Raw genomic sequence first — 18,896 nt, forward strand, 5'->3', positions numbered from 1 at the left:
GAAAGACTGAACTTGCGACCTCTCACTCAAGAGGTTCTTTTTGAATCAACACTCACCACATAGTTATACGTTTTGTTCGATCGGATCCCTAACATATGCTCCCTGAATGAGGTGAAGACATGAATTACTGTCTTTGGCTCCAGAGCATTGTCGGTGTTGTCAGATGTCGATGATGAAACATTGGTTTACAGTCTTTTATAAGCATCACAGTAAGCTAGGCTGACGAACTGCTTCGAATGCTATACGTCATTTTTAATTCAGAATATCTGAATTTATTACAGGAAAAGTACATAAAAATTTATCATTCGTGAACGGATTAAATGGCACAACTGAACAAATTCATGTAATCAGATTGCATATTGCCCGATTACAATATGAAAATGTTCCAGGCAGCGTAATAAAATCAGGTGTTAGGACTTACTAATGGATGCGTAGCTTCCTAAGGTCGTTGTCAGTCTAGAGTATATTGCCACTAAGAGAAGAATAGAAATAAAAAAAATACACTGCACAACAGAATTGAAGGATGAAACGTCCTCTTAGAAAAATTATGAATGAATGTGGTGGTAAACCTTTTACGTTATTTGATTTTCAAACAGCTGAGCAAAACTGAACGTACTCAGACATTTCTCTCTTTACTTATTCTGATCATCACAAAGCTGACACACGATATTTTTAGCGCAACGCAGTCTGACTTTCAATAATCCCAACAAAAGAATGGTCTTGACTAACGGTAACCTATATCTTTCGTGAATCACTTACCTTACAAAAATCTTCGTTACTCGAACTATTGTAATACAGCGAGCGCCAATACTGTCAGCTAAATATAAGATTCTAACTACTGAAGGCACTAACTGCTGATAGGTATAGATAGCAAATGAAAGATTTTTATAGAGAATAAACAATGTATTTACCTTAATAAAGTTCAAAAGTCATCATATACAGGGTGTCACAAAAGTTACGGCTAAACTTTCAGGAAACATTCCTCACACACAAAGAAAGAAAATATGTTATATGGACATGTGTCCGGAAACGCTTACTTTCCATGTCAGAGCTCATTTTAGTACTTCTCATCAAATCACATTAATCATGGAATGGAAACATACAGCAACAGAAGGTACCAGCGTGACTTCAAACACTTTGTTACAGGAAATGTTCAAAATATCTTCCGTTAGCGAGGATACATGCATCCACCCTCCGTCGCATGGAATCCCTGATGCGCTGATGCAGCCCTGGAGAATGGCGTATTGTATCACAACCGTCCACAATACGTGCACGAAGAGTCTCTACATTTGGTACCGGGGTTGGGTAGACAAGAGCTTTCAAATGAACCCATAAATGAAAGTCAAGAGGGTTGACGTCAGGAGAGCGTGGAGGCCATGGAATTGGTCCGCCTCTACCAATCTATCGGTCACCGAATCTGTTGTTGATAAGCGTACGAACACTTCGACTGAAATGCGCAGGAGCTCCATCGTGCATGACCCACATGTCGTGTCATACTTGTAAAGGCGCATGTTCTAGCAGCACAGGTTGAGTATCCCGTATGAAATCATGATACCGTGCTCCATTGAGCATAGGTGGAAGAACATGGGGCCCAATCAAGACATCAACAATGCCTGCCCAAACGTTCACAGAAAATCTGTGTTGATGACGTGATTTCACAATTGCTTGCGGATTCTCGTCAGCCCACAAATGTTGATTGTGAAAATTTACAATTTGATCACGTTGGAATGAAGCCTCATCCGTAAAGAGAACATTTGCACTGAAATGAGGATTGATACATTGTTGGATGAACCATTCGCAGAAGTGTACCCGTGGGGGCCAATCAGCTGCTGATAGTGCCTGAACACGCTGTACATGGTACGGAAACAACTGGTTCTCCAGTAGTACTCTCCGTACAGTTACGTGGTCAACCTTACCTTGTACAGCAGCAACGTCTCTGACGCTGACATTAGGGTTATCGTCAACTGCACGAAGAATTGCCTCGTCCGTTACAGGTGTCCTCGTCGTTATAGGTCTTCCCCAGTCGCGAGTCATGGGCTGGAATTTTCCGTGCTCCCTAAGACGCCGATCAATTGCTTCGAACGTCTTCCAGTCGGGACACCTTCATTCTGGAAATCTGCCTCGATACAAACGTACCGCGCCACTTATATTGCCCCGTGCTAATCCATACATAAAATGGGCATCTGCCAACTCCGCGTTTGTAAACTTTGCACTGACTGCAAAACGACGTTCGTGATGAACACTAACCTGTTGATGCTACGTACTTATGTGCTTGATGCTAGTACTGTAGAGTAATGAGTTGCATGTCAACACAAGCACCGAAGTCAACATTACCTTCCTTCAATCGGACCAACTGGCGGTGAATCGGGGAAGTACAGTACTTACTGACGAATCTAAAACGAGCTCTAACATGGAAAGTAAGCGATTCCGGACACATGTCCACATAACATCTTTTCTTTATTTGTGTGTGAGGAATGTTTCCTGAAAGTTTGGCCGTACCTCTTTGTAACACCCTGTATATATTTATTAATTCATGACATCAATTTTTACAAATTTCTTTTTTCTGGCGGACACACGTCCAGGTCGTTGGCTTATAGCAACGTCTCAAAACTCTGGCATCCCTCTCTCCACATCCACCATTGCTGGTGGCTCACCTCCAACTGCGCAACGTTATGCGCTGTTCCCATCCAACTGCCCAATACTACTAGCGAATATTCCAACAATGCCAACCGGCAACAGACAGCACACATCATGACAGTGATTTTCATACAGAGCGCTACGTGGCGTTAACAACAATAAAACTAAATAGCCTAATTACAAGGATTACGTTTTCGAAATCCTGGAATTCCCACCCATTGCGACGGTTAAGTTTGAAATTTGGCTTAAAGGTGCGTATAGGCTTCCTCTGCAATAGTGCGCAAGCATAGTGGCCTGATACGTCCCCCTCAGGGTGTCCACACATAAGGAAGGTGTATCATATATTCACTTCTCTTTATATGATTTCAGGTCTCCGAAAACTCAGTTAAAGTGGCTCTAATGTATGTTCCCCTATGTATTCCATATACGTTAGAGGTTAGTTTTGGTGTGATGATGCTGAGTGCCAAATTGTACTACATACTGCTGCCCTGGGAGCATAACCAGTTAATGTACACTGTCAGAGATCATTCTTATGCAGTTGGTAGTTCATTTTCCTGAAGGAAAAGCTGCTTAATTGAGAACCATATACATTAAAACGAGCAAACCCATTAGTAGAGAAAAGTTACCGAATGTAGACTCCATAACCAAAGGAGACCCTTTGGCTTCCTGACTTCGCATTCTTCTGTAATCTAGTGGGAGGATGAACAGGTCATAATTTAGTCTTCAACTACTCTGTAGCGGATTGCACAAATCCGCCTCTTCAGTTGTTACTTATCAGTTCGCCATTACGTCATGGTCGCTGATGTATACGCTATATTCTACTAAGGGCAACACCAGACATGCAGCATTGTAAGAGCATCGAGTGAGTGCTCGCCAAATACCGAGTAGTGAGGTCGACCTGTCGGAAACATGCTGAGCGCCCACGATCGTTGTTCACCCTGTCCCGGTGTTTGGTGCTACGTCCAAGTGGAGAACATTCACTCTAGACGCGCTCTTCAACGCTGTCACGCTTCAGCTCCGTTGGTAAGCGTTATTGGGCGAGGAAACATTCGTTATTGTTTTCACTCTTATGAGAAGAAAAATTATATATGCAACAAACTGTCGTTAAAAATGTTCAAATGGCTCTGAGCACTATGGAACTTGACTTCTGAGGTCATTAGTCCCCTAGAACTTAGAACTACTTAAACCTAACTAACCTAAGGATATCAAACACACCCATGCCCGAGGCAGGATTCGAACCTGCGACCGTAGCGGTCGCGCGGTTCGAGACTGTAGCGCCTAGAGCCACTCGGCCACCTCCGGCCGGCACACTGCCATTAAATTAAGCTTCATTTGAATTTGAACGGCTGTTATTTTCTTTGACTTTTGAAACAGATGCTCGGTCCGAATAGTTTTCCTCTATGGCTAAGTGGTCAGAGGACCACAATGTCATAAGAAGGGCCAAGGTTCGATTCCCGGCCTGGTCACAGATTTTCTCCTCTAGCGGACTGGGCGTTGTATTCATCATCGTTTCATCCTCATCGACACTCAAATCACCTCAGTGTCGACAACTAAAAAGACTTACATCAGGCGATCAGTCTACCATATGGGCAGCTCCAGCCACACGCACGTTCTTCATTTGATCTGAATGACTCAATTTTTCTATGCCAGACGAAGAAAGTGAAGCACCCAGAAGATGCAGTCACACGTCAGTGTAACTTCGTGCACATACAAACCGTCAGTTGGTATGTAAAAGGTGAGAACTGCAGTTCTTTCTAACAAGTCGAACGAACATCGTAGAACATTAGCGTTATTTGTGTTTAGTGTTGTTACCAATTCAGCATTAAGTGTGTCAGATGCTGAGTTATCACAGTGAATCGACACGGAAATACGGATACTTGTTGAGTTACTGCTATGAGCTTTTGGCACAGTTTGAAAGGGGCTAAGTTGTGAGTCTCCATTTCCCCAGCTGGTCAAGTCGTGAAATATCTAAATTTTTGGGGCATTCAGAGGCCGATGTTGGAGTACAAGACGATGTCAGATCAGCCTTACTCGTTGTGAAGGTTTCGGCCGACCACATCTGACATATGGGTGGTTCGCCGTATTATGCACCTAGAACATAGTAACCTCTTTCTCATCTAAGATTGCCGTCCGAAAACACTCTCGCCAACATTCTGTGTCATTTTACACGACTGGTAGTAGACTAGCAGCAGCCAGGCTAAGGACTCACCGTACAATTAGTAGGCTGCCCTAACATCGCAAACGACCACGTTTATTGTCGTACCGTGACCACGAAGTAGGGAATGCTGATGTATAGCGACAAATTGTGTTCAGCGGTGAGTCACGACTCTGCACGAGCCAGAACAACGCGGTGGGTGAATACGTTGGCCACCTGGGGAAAGGTGCTATTCTTCCAATGTTTGGTGATCCACAGCAGTATTACTGATAACATAATGATGTGAGGACCCATCACGCATGACTTCAGGTCACCGCTGGTAGTGACTGAAGGAATTCTGACGGCACAACGCCACGTAACGGATAACTTGAGTTCACATGTGTTACTTCTCACATGAAAGTAATTTGGTGCCATTTTTCAACAGGACAGTACGCGTTCATGAGTGCAAGCTGTCTTTATGAACTGCCTGCGTGTTACTGAGATACTTCTTTGGTCAGCATGACGCAGATCTGACCCCCATAGAACATGTGTGGCGCCATTTCAGATGTCAACTCTATCCCAGTCTCAGTATCCAGGTTACCAAGTACCTCCAACAGTTATGGTCCAGCTTGTCTCAGGAAAGACTGCACGAACGTTATGACACCTGAAAATAGGCACTCAGATGGAACTGACAATCAAGCTACTCCCATCAATGTTCTATCGGGAACAGATCTAGTGTTCTGGCTGGCGACGGGAGTCCCTTAACATCACCTAGCCATAGTGATATGAACCAGTGAAAAGTGGCAACACGATATTGTCGCAGGTGAGTGATACATGACGAGGCAGAATGTCGGTGACGTACCGCTATGCCACCAAAGTACCCTCAATCAACACAAGTTTGACTGTTAAAAAGATATGCTAAAGACCATGAGATTGGGACACTCGATTTCTTCGAATCGTATTACCTATATCAAGAACCAAAAGGCACCGGAAGGTGAAATGTCAGTGTACGCAAGGACACAGAATTGCTACATTAATTTAACGTGTATGAGAGATCAGTAGCAAAGAAAAAAAAATGCGTGACACTTTAATGTATTAGACTTCTACCTCCTCACACAGTCCTTTTGCTCACAAGAAACCCCCTCAGTGTGAGTTCACAGAAGGTCAATTATGTTTACGGCATTCAACGCCGCACATATTGCCTAAAACGCCACAACAATACTGCCTGATAAAGGCAACAGGGGGAGAGACTGGAGGTGTCGAATGGTGATCACAGGATGAGGCTGCAGAGCGTAATTAAACTGCTTAGTCGACGAGTAGCTCACAACAGTACTAATGTGCTAGTGGTGTTGATACAAAGCAGAGCAATGGTAACGATACACAAAGCAAACATTACGGTGTTTCGACAACAATATCTGCCGATGTTGACATTTCGTCAGAAAGGAACCCCAGGAATTTCGGAGAGATTGGAAAAAGTGGCAGATGAAATATTAGTGTTCTGCAAGATGAGACATTGGAATGTGTGGTGTCGTATACACTAGAGCAGGTACTCACAAAGTGGTCGATATCGACCTCTTGGGGTCGATATCGGTTTCCTAGGGCTCGACATAAACGAAAACTGATTTTGGGAGTCGACGAGGTCTAAAAATCGATCCCTATTAAATTAACACAAGTTCTTATTTAAACCTTTCAAGATAGGTAGGTACTGTATTGTTTATGTTGTGTTACGTGTACTAAGAATAATTAATATTTTTGCAGGAAATAACATTGCTAATTCTCACTCTGTCTTCTTCTATTGACCTAAGTCAGAATGAAAAATAACACTCTGTAGCAGCTGTTTTAAGTTAGCGGACCATTATGAATAAGGGTGTTGATCTTAGAAGTAGGTAATTTGGCCATGGGGGTCTGAGGTAACAGTTCATTTTGGAAAAGGGGTCATTTGTCCAAAATAGTTTGGGGATCCCTGCACTAGACCGAGCGGTCAATGTATATTGCGAGAACAATGATGACGATACGTGCTTATAAAGTGGAAGTGATACTGTAACAGAGGTCGAGCTATGTAGTACAACGTCCTTGTCGGGCACAGAGACAGAAGTCCTGTCTCCAGTGATACGTAGTAAAGGACCCTCGTTGTTGAAGGAATGGTTAGATTAGATTAGATTAGATTAATACTTGTTCCATAGATCATGAATACGACACTTCTTCTATTGACCTAAGTCAGAATGAAAAATAACACTCTGTAGCAGCTGTTTTAAGTTAGCGGGCCATTATGAATAAGGGTGTTGATCTTAGAAGTAGGTAATTTGGCCATGGGGGTCTGAGGTAACAGTTCATTTTGGAAAAGGGGTCATTTGTCCAAAATAGTTTGGGGATCCCTGCACTAAGCTTAATTACGTATATGGAAGATCATTCGCAGAATAGTAAAAAAATCTATTATGAACAGATTTCGAATACATTGGCATCAATATAGCCATGTAATACATAAGAACAACTACGAATATTCATGGGAAGACAAGGCGCATTTGTTACAAAAACTGGTGTCGGCGCGTTCGGGTGCTCCATACAATTTCCAAGATGTGCATGACAGAGACCTGCTACGTTATGCAGATAAAATTGCGCGCAACGTAAATTGCAGTGACTTCAAAGGAAGCTTTTGATGGTTGCATTACTTCAACTAGTGCTGCAGAACTGGAAGATATAAGATAATGTAATTTCAATCACAGTATAAGTTTCACAGTGCATAGCAGACAGCGGAATCGGTCCGAATATTTGAAGATGAAACAAATTAACTTATTCCATCATTCAATAAGGATTTTTTTTTCAACACCAAGAATTCGGGATTCCGAGGGGAAATACAAATGGAAGTAAGAGGTACCAAGAGAGTTGTATCAATGTCAGCTAACATCAGTGCCTTAACACATCCTTATATAATTATACCGACTGTTAAATTGAATGGCAAATTGGCTGGAAAGTTATTTATTGTGCTGCGAGAAGCTGGAGGTGCTCTGCTCCCTTCGATTCTTTCTCTTATGCATGTTCTTGCAAGAGCAATAGGGAATACGTAAGTTACACCAAGCAAGAGTGTGAAAATGTGCTTAAGAGAACTACAAATATTGTATGAGCACTACTTTTGGCTAGTAACTTGTCCAAAAAACTTGCTTGTGCTTGGTTCCTAGCCTGCGTATAAAAATCTCATCCCTTTAGAACAAATCATCCCTTCGAAAAGTGCGTGACATTGCAAATCATACCACATGTAACCATCGGACAAACCACCCTCTCAATGTTTGTTTTTACCTAGCCTATAAAATACAGTATTCTGTGAAGCTACGCCTCAAAGGATAACCAGTTTCACGATACTGTCTACGACAGGCTATTTAGCGTTCGGCTGCATGTGATCACAGTGCATCAGTTCTTATCAGCCCCTTAAATCAATATGATTCTATGTGGGTTCTGTAAGAGCGAACACGTAGTGAAATGCACTGCACGGTTCTTAATTCCCAAAGTGTTCGCCTTTGATCTCGATGATGCGAAACTCTGTCATCACTGTGGTGTACAGTTTTCAATATGGTGTTCATGGTGCAAGTTAATAGTTTGTTGTGATCATTTCTCGAATGTCGACGATGTTCATTTTGTGAAGCGTAATACGTGCAAAATGGTTCAAATGGCTCTGAGCAGTATGCGACTTAACTTCAGAGGTCATCAGTCGCCTAGAACGTAGAACTAATTAAACCTAACTAACCTAAGGACATCACACACATCCATGCCCGAGGCAGGATTCGAACCTGCGACCGTAGCGGTCGCTCGCCTCCAGACTATAGCGCCTAGAACCGCACGGCCACTGCGCCCGGCGTAATACATACAACCCACAGCAGTTTTATGCCTGTACCTCCCGGACACTCATTTCTGTCGCACTACTAATCCACACAGTGAGTCATTTTTTCCTATTGTAGCTGTGGACACAACACTTTCAAATGAGCCTTAAGAAAGACTGAACTTGCGACTCTCACTCGAGAGGTTCCCTGTTGGTCAACAGTGGCCACGTTGTTGTACATGTTGCTCGATCGGATCTCTCGTATATGCTCCCTGAAAGGAGCTGTAAGAGGTGAAGACATGAGGTACGTCTTTGGCTCCTGAACGGTGCAGGTGCTCTCAGATGTAGAGGAAGAGACATTAGTGGACAGTAATTTTATAAACATCAGACTAAGCTAGGCTGACGAATTGCTTCGAATGCTTTACGTCATTTTTAATACAGAATATCTGTATTTATTACAGGTAAAGTACGTCAGAATTCATTATTCGTGTGCGTATTACGTGGCACAACTGAACAAATTCGATTAGTCAGGTCTTGCATTACCCGATTTATGAAAATGATCCGCGCAATCTGATAAATTATTCATGTAATAAAATCTGGTGTTAGGACTTAACAATGGAGACGCATCTTCCTAAGGTAGTGTTCAGTGTAGAGTACGTTGTCACTCAGGCAGAAGAGAAATAAAAATTCACCGAGCAACAGAATTAAAGGATCACTTTTTCGAAACCCCTTAATTCACACTCATTGCGACGGTATAGTTTGATGTTCACACATACGTGATTTGTATTGTACAGGGTGTAATTTTAAGTTGACAAACCCAAATAACTCGGAAAATAAGCTTCACACGAAAAAATGGGCAGAATCCAAAGTCGATTATTTTCGAGGGGGACATCTGCTAGTGCTGAAATTAGCCCTCCACCCCAGCCCCTGGGGTGGTGCTGGAGACAACTTTAAAATTTCAAATGTGAACCCCCATATTTTATTGCATAATCAGATCCTACGTAAAAAACTACGTACATTTTGCCTTAAACATTTGTTTTGATTCTTGGTAGTTGGCGCTGTGATTCAAGAAACTCCATGTTCTCATTTTTATTTATCCGTAACCATTTTCCACGCAATAATGAGAACATGGATTTTCTTGAATTACAGCGCCAACTACCAAGAACCAAAACAAATGTTTAAGACAAAATGTAAGTAGTTTTTTTTATGTAGAATCGGATTCGGCAATAAAACATGGGGGTTCTCATTTGAAATTTTAAAGTTGCCTCCCGCCCCACCCTCAGGGGCTGGGGTGTCGGGCTAATTTTAGCACCAGCAGATGTTCCTCTCGAAAATAATCAACTTTGGATTCTACACATTTTTTCGTGTGAAACTTATTTTCCGAGTTATTCGGGTTTGTCAACTTAAAATTTACACCCTGTATAAGGGGCGTTCAAAAAGAACGAGCCTGACGCTTAATTACAGAAACCAGTACCAGTATGTATTGACCCTGACTGTTGAGACACTTGTACCACTGCGGCACAAGGCGCTGAATTGCTGTGTCATAAAATCTCGGGGGCTGCGATGTTAAACAGTCCCGCACGTACAACTGGACATCGTCGTCCACACGAGTGCAGGAAAGTTATGCTCGCGTTCTTCTTTGACCAAGATGGCCCCCTTCTGATTCACTTCCTGCAGCGCGGGGCCACAGTGATTGCCCAACGTTACTCGCAAACCTTGAACACCCTTCGCCAAGCGATCAAATCAAAACGACCAGGCAATCTCACTCGTGGGGTCATTCTGCAACACGACAAAGTCGCGGCACTCTTGCAGAAATTCAATTCGGAGGTTCTCGGCCACCTTCAATACAGTTTGGACCTCTCTCCCTGTGATTACGCCATTTTTGGTCCCTTTAAAAAGGCTCTGAGGGGCAAACGATTCACCTCGTACGACGACGTCCAGCTGTATGTGCGGAACTGCTTAACATGGTAGCCCCGGGAACTATATGAGGCAGCCATTCGCCGCCTGTGTCACAGTGGAAGAAGTGTCTCAACAGCCAGGGTCAGTACTTCTAACATAAAGGTGCTGGTTTTTGTAATTATGACTCCGGCTCGTTTCTTTTTGAACGCCCCCTATTAGATTTCCTCCTCCTTAATGTAGAATACGTGATGAGAGTGCCAGGTGCCTGCAGGCATTCTATGCTGCTGCTCTCTCGCTGCTAGATTGCTGCTCTTGATCCAGATAGTAGGCATGAGGATTGCAATCCCCGAATTTCTTTGATATGGCAGAATCCGCTCAGAGCTTACTCTAAATCTGTGACGGTTGCAACCCAGGATTGTGTCGTATTGCTGCTTCGTCCACACATGTGTTAGTGACGCATCTCTCTCGTGAAAGGTCACAGTAGTTCCATCCTATATACGAGGGAAAAAATGTGACTAAAGTTCGATAGGGACGCTGACCCAAAATGTTCTTAGACATGGGCTGCAGTGGCCGATACTGGCAGCAGTGTCAAAGACTTTGAAGAACGTTTTCGTGTTGCTTACGGCATAGCGAACTGTCGATTTTGACCGTAAAATGTGTCCTTTATGGCACCGTCTGTGGACTTTACGCCGTGATTCTGAGCGGCGGTATGTCTCGAAAGTTTTCCTCAGACTGTCAGAAAAAACGTGTGATTTCAAACCTGGGCGAGGCCTCAAAAGAAGGGGTGAAATAGCGGTAAGAAGGGGTGTGATGACCATGTGGCACGTCCACGGGCAGAATTGTGGTGAAATTTGTTGACACTGTGATATCGTTAGCCAGCCTTATCCGTCTTACTATCTTCTGAACTGTGGCCCTTTTCTCTAAAATGTCGACACCTTGCTGTTTGAAGCGCCGTCGAGCCCAAGGGCGTCGTCGTAGGGCTCCACACTTTCGCACCATTACAGAGAAAGATTGTACACACCTTTGAGGCAAATGTCCACGTTAGGCGTCGCAATGGGGTTTCGAAAAAGTGATCCTTTAAATATGTTATGCATTTGTGTATACACACATCAAAAACAGTTTTGCATCACCTCGGTTCCGAGAGTTCCGGAACCTGTACAGAAAATTGGAACAGATATCAACATAAACATCATTCCGCCATTTTTATTTCTCATGAAAACCACACATTGCATGTTGTACCACCGTACCTTCAGAGGTGGTGGTCCAGATTGCTGTACACGCCGGTACCTCTAATACCCAGTAGCATGTCCTCTTGCATTGATGCATGGCTGTATTCGTCGTGGAATACTATCCACAAGTTCATCAAGGCACTGTTGGTCCAGATTGTCCCACTTCTCAACTGCGATTCGGCGTAGATCCCTCAGAATAGTTGGTGGGTTACGTCGTCCATAAACAGTCCTTTTCAATCTATCCCATTCATGTTCGATTGGGGTCATCTCTGGAGAACATGCTGGCCACTCTAGTCGAGCCATGTCGTTATCCTGAAGGAAGGAAGTCAAAAGACGTGCACGCCAATTGTCGTCAATATGCTGCGATATGGTTGCACTATCGGTCGGAGGAAAGCATTCACGTATTGTACAGCTGTTACAGCGCCTTCCATGACAACCAGCGGCGTACGTCGGCCCCACATAACGCCACGCCAAAACAGAAGGCAACCTTCACGTTTCTGCACTCGCTGGACAGTGTGTCTAACGCGTTCAGCCTGAGGGGTTTGCCTCCAAACAGGTCTCCGAGGACTGTCTGGTTGAAGGCATATCCAACACTCATCGGTACAGAGAACATGATGCCAACCCTGAGCGGTCCATTTGGCATGTTGTTGGGGCCGTCTGTACAGCGCTGCATGGCGTCGTGGTTGCAAAGATGGACCTCGCCATGGACGATGGCAGTGAAGTTGCGCACCATGCAACCTATTGTGCACAGTTTCAGTCGTAATACGACGTCCTGTGGTTGCATGAAAAGCATTATTCAACATTATGTCGTTGCTGTCAGGGTTCCTTCGAACCATAATCCGTACATAGCGGTCATCCACTGCAGTAGTAGCTCTTGGGCAGCCTGAGCGAAGTATGTCATCGACAGTTCCTGTCTGTCTGTATCTCCTCCATGTCCGAACAACATCGCTTTGGTACACTCCGAGACGCCTGGACACTTCCCTTGTCGAGAGCCCTTCCTGGCACAAAGTAGCAATACGGACGCAATCTAACAGCGGTATTGACCATCTAGTTCCTGTTGGAATGACTGGAACTGATCGACTGTGCTCCCCCCCCCCCCCCCCCCCCTCCCACCTCCGTCTAATAGGCGCTGCTTATACATGTTGTCTTTGGGCGAGTTTAGTGACATCTCTAAACAGTCAAAGACACTGTGTCTGTGATACAGTATCCATAGGCAACCCTCTATCTTCAGGAGTTCTGGGAACCGAAGTGATGCAAAACATTTTTTGATATGTGTAATTCTCACGAGTCACGGATTCTTGCACCCACTTGGACGGAGGGCCTGCATAAGCCTTGGATAAGTCATATAGTTTAATGAACATAACATACGTGTGCTTTGATGATTTTGTGTTCAGTATGTGCATGTTTTGGGCGTGTCCTTCATTACACAAATGCCACAATATGATAAGTGAATAGCCAATGTTTAGAGAAAGCACTTCCAGTAGGAGTAGGATGCTGGGTTCCACAGAACGACATTTTTTTGACTCAACAGCGTATTATCTAAGTCTGAGTTGGGTCACGAGCAGCGTTTGAATGGTGCACACTTCACGAAGAAGAGAACGGCCGTGGACGCGTTCCCGGCTGGGCCTGACTGGGGGCTGCCGCCTATTGGCTAGAGAACTCCATGAGCTGAGGTGTGGTGACCTCAGGTCTGCAGGTGACCGCTAACTGGCGGAAAGACCACGCGCTTCTGCCACGAATTTAGACAGATGTGACTTCAGTTCTGCCACTAGTACACAGTAGCTTGTCATTGGCACTCATACTTCGTAAACTGCAGTCGTTACTATGAAGGACGGTACGTCATATTAAAGAGGGGAGCACCACGATTCTGCTGGCGTACATTTACTGGTAATCAGAATATGAGAAAAAGATACACCGCCGAGAACGCTCTTTAATTGTAAATACTACGTAAGCAAATGCTTAATAACTCTATTATTTTTTAATGTACAAAGCAGATCGTGTACGCCGTCAATAGATCTCAGCGAGGCACATCCATAGATATACTTACATGAATTTTAGCATAATTAAGCCGGGAGACGTATTTTCATTGGATGTTAATTGAAAATTGATATAAAATCTGATACAAGCTCACATTGCATGCATTGGCTGAGATCGTTACAGCTACATCTACATGAATACTTTGCAAATCGCATTTTAAGTGCCCGGCGAGGGTTCATCGGGACCTTTACAATAATTCTCTCTTTTTCCCGCTTCGAGCAGCGCGAGGAAAAGATAACTACCTGTATTTTTCCGTGCGAGCTCGATTTCCCTTATTTTGTTATTATGATCGTTTCTCCATATGTAGATCGGTCTCAACAAAATATTTTTGCGCATTTCGAGCAGGAAATTGGTGACATCGTGAAGCTCGTTACGTGACGCAGACGTTGGATTTTCCACGAAGAGGTGAACTGAGACCATAAATGGGTGGTGGACATCTTCCTCAAGGATAGTGTTTGGAACAATTTGGTGGAGGCAACATCTATGTGAGACTGAGCAGTGTTTCAGCCGCTCTCGGTTCTGGAAGACAGAAGTTTTTCGAGTGGTCAGTAGCGGAACTTAAAAAATATTTTACGCGAGTTCACTCTGTAGTTACAATATTTCGACACTAGTCAGGACTTTCGTTATTATCTGCTAGCATATCAACAAAGATTGTAATTTTTTTGTGTGAAGTGAGTTTGGGCCTCTGTGTCTATCCACTAAGGCTGGACTTTGACCCAGTTTTAGCTGTGAGGAACTTAGAATATTTCTGCTAGTAATTGACCATTAGGTTGTTGCATCATAGTTCAAAGTACAGCAACCCTCGATAGTACCTATATGTTGACATCACGCATTATGGTCTCTGCTGCACCAGGACTTGCACTTTTAAAGGTCATATAAGTGCAAAGTGTTCCTGAACCAACATATTTATACTAATTATGTGTTTAAAAAAACAGTGTAAAGGAAAAGAGATTATACTCGAAGTTGCAATATTGTAGTCTCTTTTCTGTTGTCCTCCGCAGTTTATTTTTAAGTTATAGGAAAGAAGGCAACGCTTCTTTTTTGTGATAATAGTGTGCATTTCTATACATGTTGTACAGCTATTTTTTGTGCCCAAGACTCAGTCCTTTTAACTAAAAATGGGTTTATCTTCATCAGCTTTCATCATCATCAATGAACGATCAGATCTACTGCTTGATAGGAGGAGTTGACTAAGTAACTCAGATGACCTTTTGAAAAATGCTTCAAAAAATAAGATTTCATATGGGGACTGATAAATAAATTAGGTAAAGCTCTGACAAAAATGCTACCAATCTATGGATGGATACATTACCTCAATTCTGTAGCACCAGCACCTTTGCTCAGGGCTATCATCAAAGACAGCAGTTCTACTCTGAAAGTGATGACTCGGATATATCTTGAAATATTTAGAACGTAATATACGGTTTTCGCTACAAGGTAGATCCAGCTTTAAATGTAAACATTTCAGGCTAGCTGTGACCAATCACTGTTGCAGTTTTTCTCCAGAGCGTTACGTATGAATATAAGTCTTTCACCTGACTGAATAAATTAAAAAGACGTGGGTGAGCCGGCCGCTGTGACCGAGTGGTTCTAGGCGCTTCAGTACGGAACCACGCAGCTGCTACGGTCGCAGGTTCGAATCCTGCCTCGGGCATGGATGAGTGTGATGTCCTTAAGTTAGTTAGGTTTACGTAGTTTTAAGTCTAGCGGCTGATGACCCTAGATGTTAAGGCCCATAGTGCTTAGAGCCGTTTGAACCATTTGACGTGGGTGATTTGTACATACATGTTTCCTGGGCGACCAGTCACAAAAACTATTTTAATACATTAAAAATTATAGTTGCTTGAGTGATTTAATAGGCAACTGCCTTGCCGCAGTGAAATCACCGACGTTGAGCGTTTTCGGTCGTGGTCGGCACTTGGATAGGTGACCATCTGTGTCGCCATGCGCTGTTGCCATTTTTTGGGGTGCACTCAGCCTCGCGATGCCAATTGAGGAGCTACTCGACCGAATAGTAGCGGCTTCGGTCAAGAATACCATCATAACTACCGGGAGAGCGGTGTGCTGACCACACGCCCCTCCTACCCGCATCCTCCTTTGAGGATGACACGACGGTCGGATGGTCCCGATGGGCCACTTGTGGCCTGTATACGGAGTAGAATGGTGGGTGATTTAATTGCGTGGAAGAGCAACAATATAAACGTAAGTTCCTTTCAGCATTTACAGTAACTTCTCTCTATCGTATCAACGTTACAAATATTTTACGTTCATTGAAATAGTCAGAGTTGTTTATTAAGAGGTAATGTGTCAAAGAACTTATGACGATACCGTCAACAGTGAAGAATTCCACATGACTTTTTTATGTTGTTGTTCTGTGTGTTTGGGAGAAGGGAGAGAGAGAGAGAGAGAGAGAGAGAGAGAGAGAGAGAGAGAAGTTGGCGCATTGAGGTGGCTCTGGCGAGCAGGGTGGCAATTAAGTGTAAGGGAGAGAGAGAGAGAGAGAGAGAGAGAGAGAGAGCCAGATAGAGAAAGAGAGAGAGAAAGCAAGGACAAAGGGCGAAGGTGAGGGCTGTTATTCGGACGCGGGAGACAGGTTCTTGTTTTGAATCCATCAGTGGTCAACAGTGTCCGGATAGTTCCTAGCACTGATGGATTCACAACAGGACGCCTACGCCTCTTGAATAATTCCTGAGCACTTGAGAATGGTCTTGTGTCTGAAATATATTGCATCCAAGCTGGAGCAAGGACGAGCGTGGGCACGAATTTCAGGATACTTTGTGTTTGTTGGAGACTCGAGTTTTCTGATTTTGATCTCACTTCGCTTCGTAAAAAGTAATTCCTATGCAAGGTGTACAAGTATTTGATATTCTCACTGGAGCGGAGCAATAAATGTCTACGTGGAATATTGTCAGATGTTAATTAAGATAACCACAGAATATCCCTTACGCTGTAGGCCGTGAATGTTTGCGAAGCATTTGCGATTTCCAAGCGAGGTCTTATGTAGGGCAAGACCAACGATTCAGGAAACATTACTTTCCGAGTTTCGTTTCCTCTGTGAGTCCCCATTACTGGATTGTGACAATGTGTAACTTATGCAGAACACGTTCAATACATAAATTAAACTTCGATCATATACCGCACCTAAACGCAACGGAATAAAGACACAGAAACGAAAACTGGACGTTTAATGTGAAATAGAAATTTAATTCCTAAAATCTATCTGTTAATTTTATTACAGCAATCCATCTCTGAAAAATAATGATCAGAACTTCTTAACAGCCATCAAGCTTTGCTTTCTGAATAGTTACTGAAAACCAAAAAGCTGCAATTCCGATTCGAGTAGCAATGAGAACACATCGGTTGTTTAAAAAACGCAAATAATTCTCAGCAAATACTAATCTGGACTAATAATATACATCTTTGTTACGTGGATTTTCTGCCGGAAAGATGTGTGTATGCAAATCTTGCAAGCTGCATTCATGTGTTGAAACTACATAGAGATACTTCAATTTGTAAGACAAAAATATAATTACAAACTTGAAGCCTATTCGCATTTGCGAATATGGGAAACAATCGTCTGTGTTATGGCATGAATACAATGGAAATTGGCGCCGAAACGGGACCAGAACCCGGATTTCCAGCTTTGTCGGGAATGGTCGTCCTAACTTTATACCATAGGACCACGTCTCCCGTCCAGACCTAAGCTTCAATATGTCGTCAGTCACGTGTCTACAACCTGCTCTCGTAAATTCATTATGTATATTCTCGTACAAGGCAGACATTTGAGTTGAAAGTGGCTTGCCCGGTGTCGGCGCATAAATGCGATATTGCACTGCTTGTGTTGTTAAGAAGTGCGATGCATTGTTTCTTCGGACGTGCATGCATGTCCGAGGGAACAGCCACTGCGGCGATGATAGCCACTGTGAAATACTGTACATGAACTGTATCGTCCGTTGCAAATGTAGACAACCGTCAGCTATATAGTGGGAAGACAGTGAACAATTGATGGCTGATGACGTATGGAAGTATGGGTCTGGCCGTGACCCGTGCGTGAATGGCCTAATGGTAAGGCAACCGCTCGCGTTAAAGCGAGAAATTTGGGTTTAGGGTTATATAGAGCAGCAATCAGTCGTAGAATTAAGTTGCTTTAATATGACATTTATAGTCACACGCAGATCAGATTTCGACCTGTGTCAGTTCATTATCAATGCTAAAACAAATCCAAGAGTATATATTACAATGTGATTTACAAAAGTTATAAGCCGATCACATCGTTGTCTTTTAACGTTAACATCACATACCAGTAGGGAATTGTAGCAGTTGTTCGTGCTCAAGTGAATGCTTACACAGTTCAACCACTACTGTCGTAAAATTGTATGTTGGTTTCACAGTACACATCGGTTTTGCGTATGGCGCCCTCTGTGAGCTGTGCCAGAAGTTTACAGTTTTGACGACATTTTTTGTAATATTTATGTTGTATAGCAGCTAAGTTCAAAATGGTTCAAATGACTCTGAGCACTATGGGACTTAACGTCTATGGTCATCAGTCCTCTAGAACTTAGAACTACTTAAACCTAACTAACCTCAGGACATCACACAACACCCAGTCATCACGAGGCAGAGAAAATCCCTGACCCCGCCGGGTATCGAACCCGGGAACCCGAACTAAGTAGTAACATGAAATTATTATGGGTAAAACTATGTAAAATTACAATTCTTACTTTTTTCATGTCTGTAATGTGCTAGATGTTTAAAATTACTATAGCACATAACAGTGACAGTTTACGCCTCATGGGCTAAAATTAATTATAAAACTGATATGGCTACGTAAAGTACGTTATAGGAAGTGTTGCATATTTTGTCGTGTTGAGACCTGTCTTAAATTAATTAGTTGTTACTTGACAAAAGATATAACGTGAACTTTATTTACAAAATGCACTTTGTTTGGCGCTAGTAGCGCTTGTAAGCATCATTTCAATATGTCTCACTTAGTGGCCGAGAAATAAGAACAATATGATAAAGCGTGATCTTTTGAGCACTTATTTTGAAAAATGACAGTTTTACGTATTAATTGTTGCTAAGAGTTACCCTCATGAGTTTTTGTGTTATTCTAATGCAATAAGTTATGTAAATATAGCGTTATGAAAGT

The sequence above is a fragment of the Schistocerca gregaria genome, chromosome 6 (genome assembly GCF_023897955.1).
Source record: "Schistocerca gregaria isolate iqSchGreg1 chromosome 6, iqSchGreg1.2, whole genome shotgun sequence".
NCBI lineage: Eukaryota > Metazoa > Arthropoda > Insecta > Orthoptera > Acrididae > Schistocerca > Schistocerca gregaria.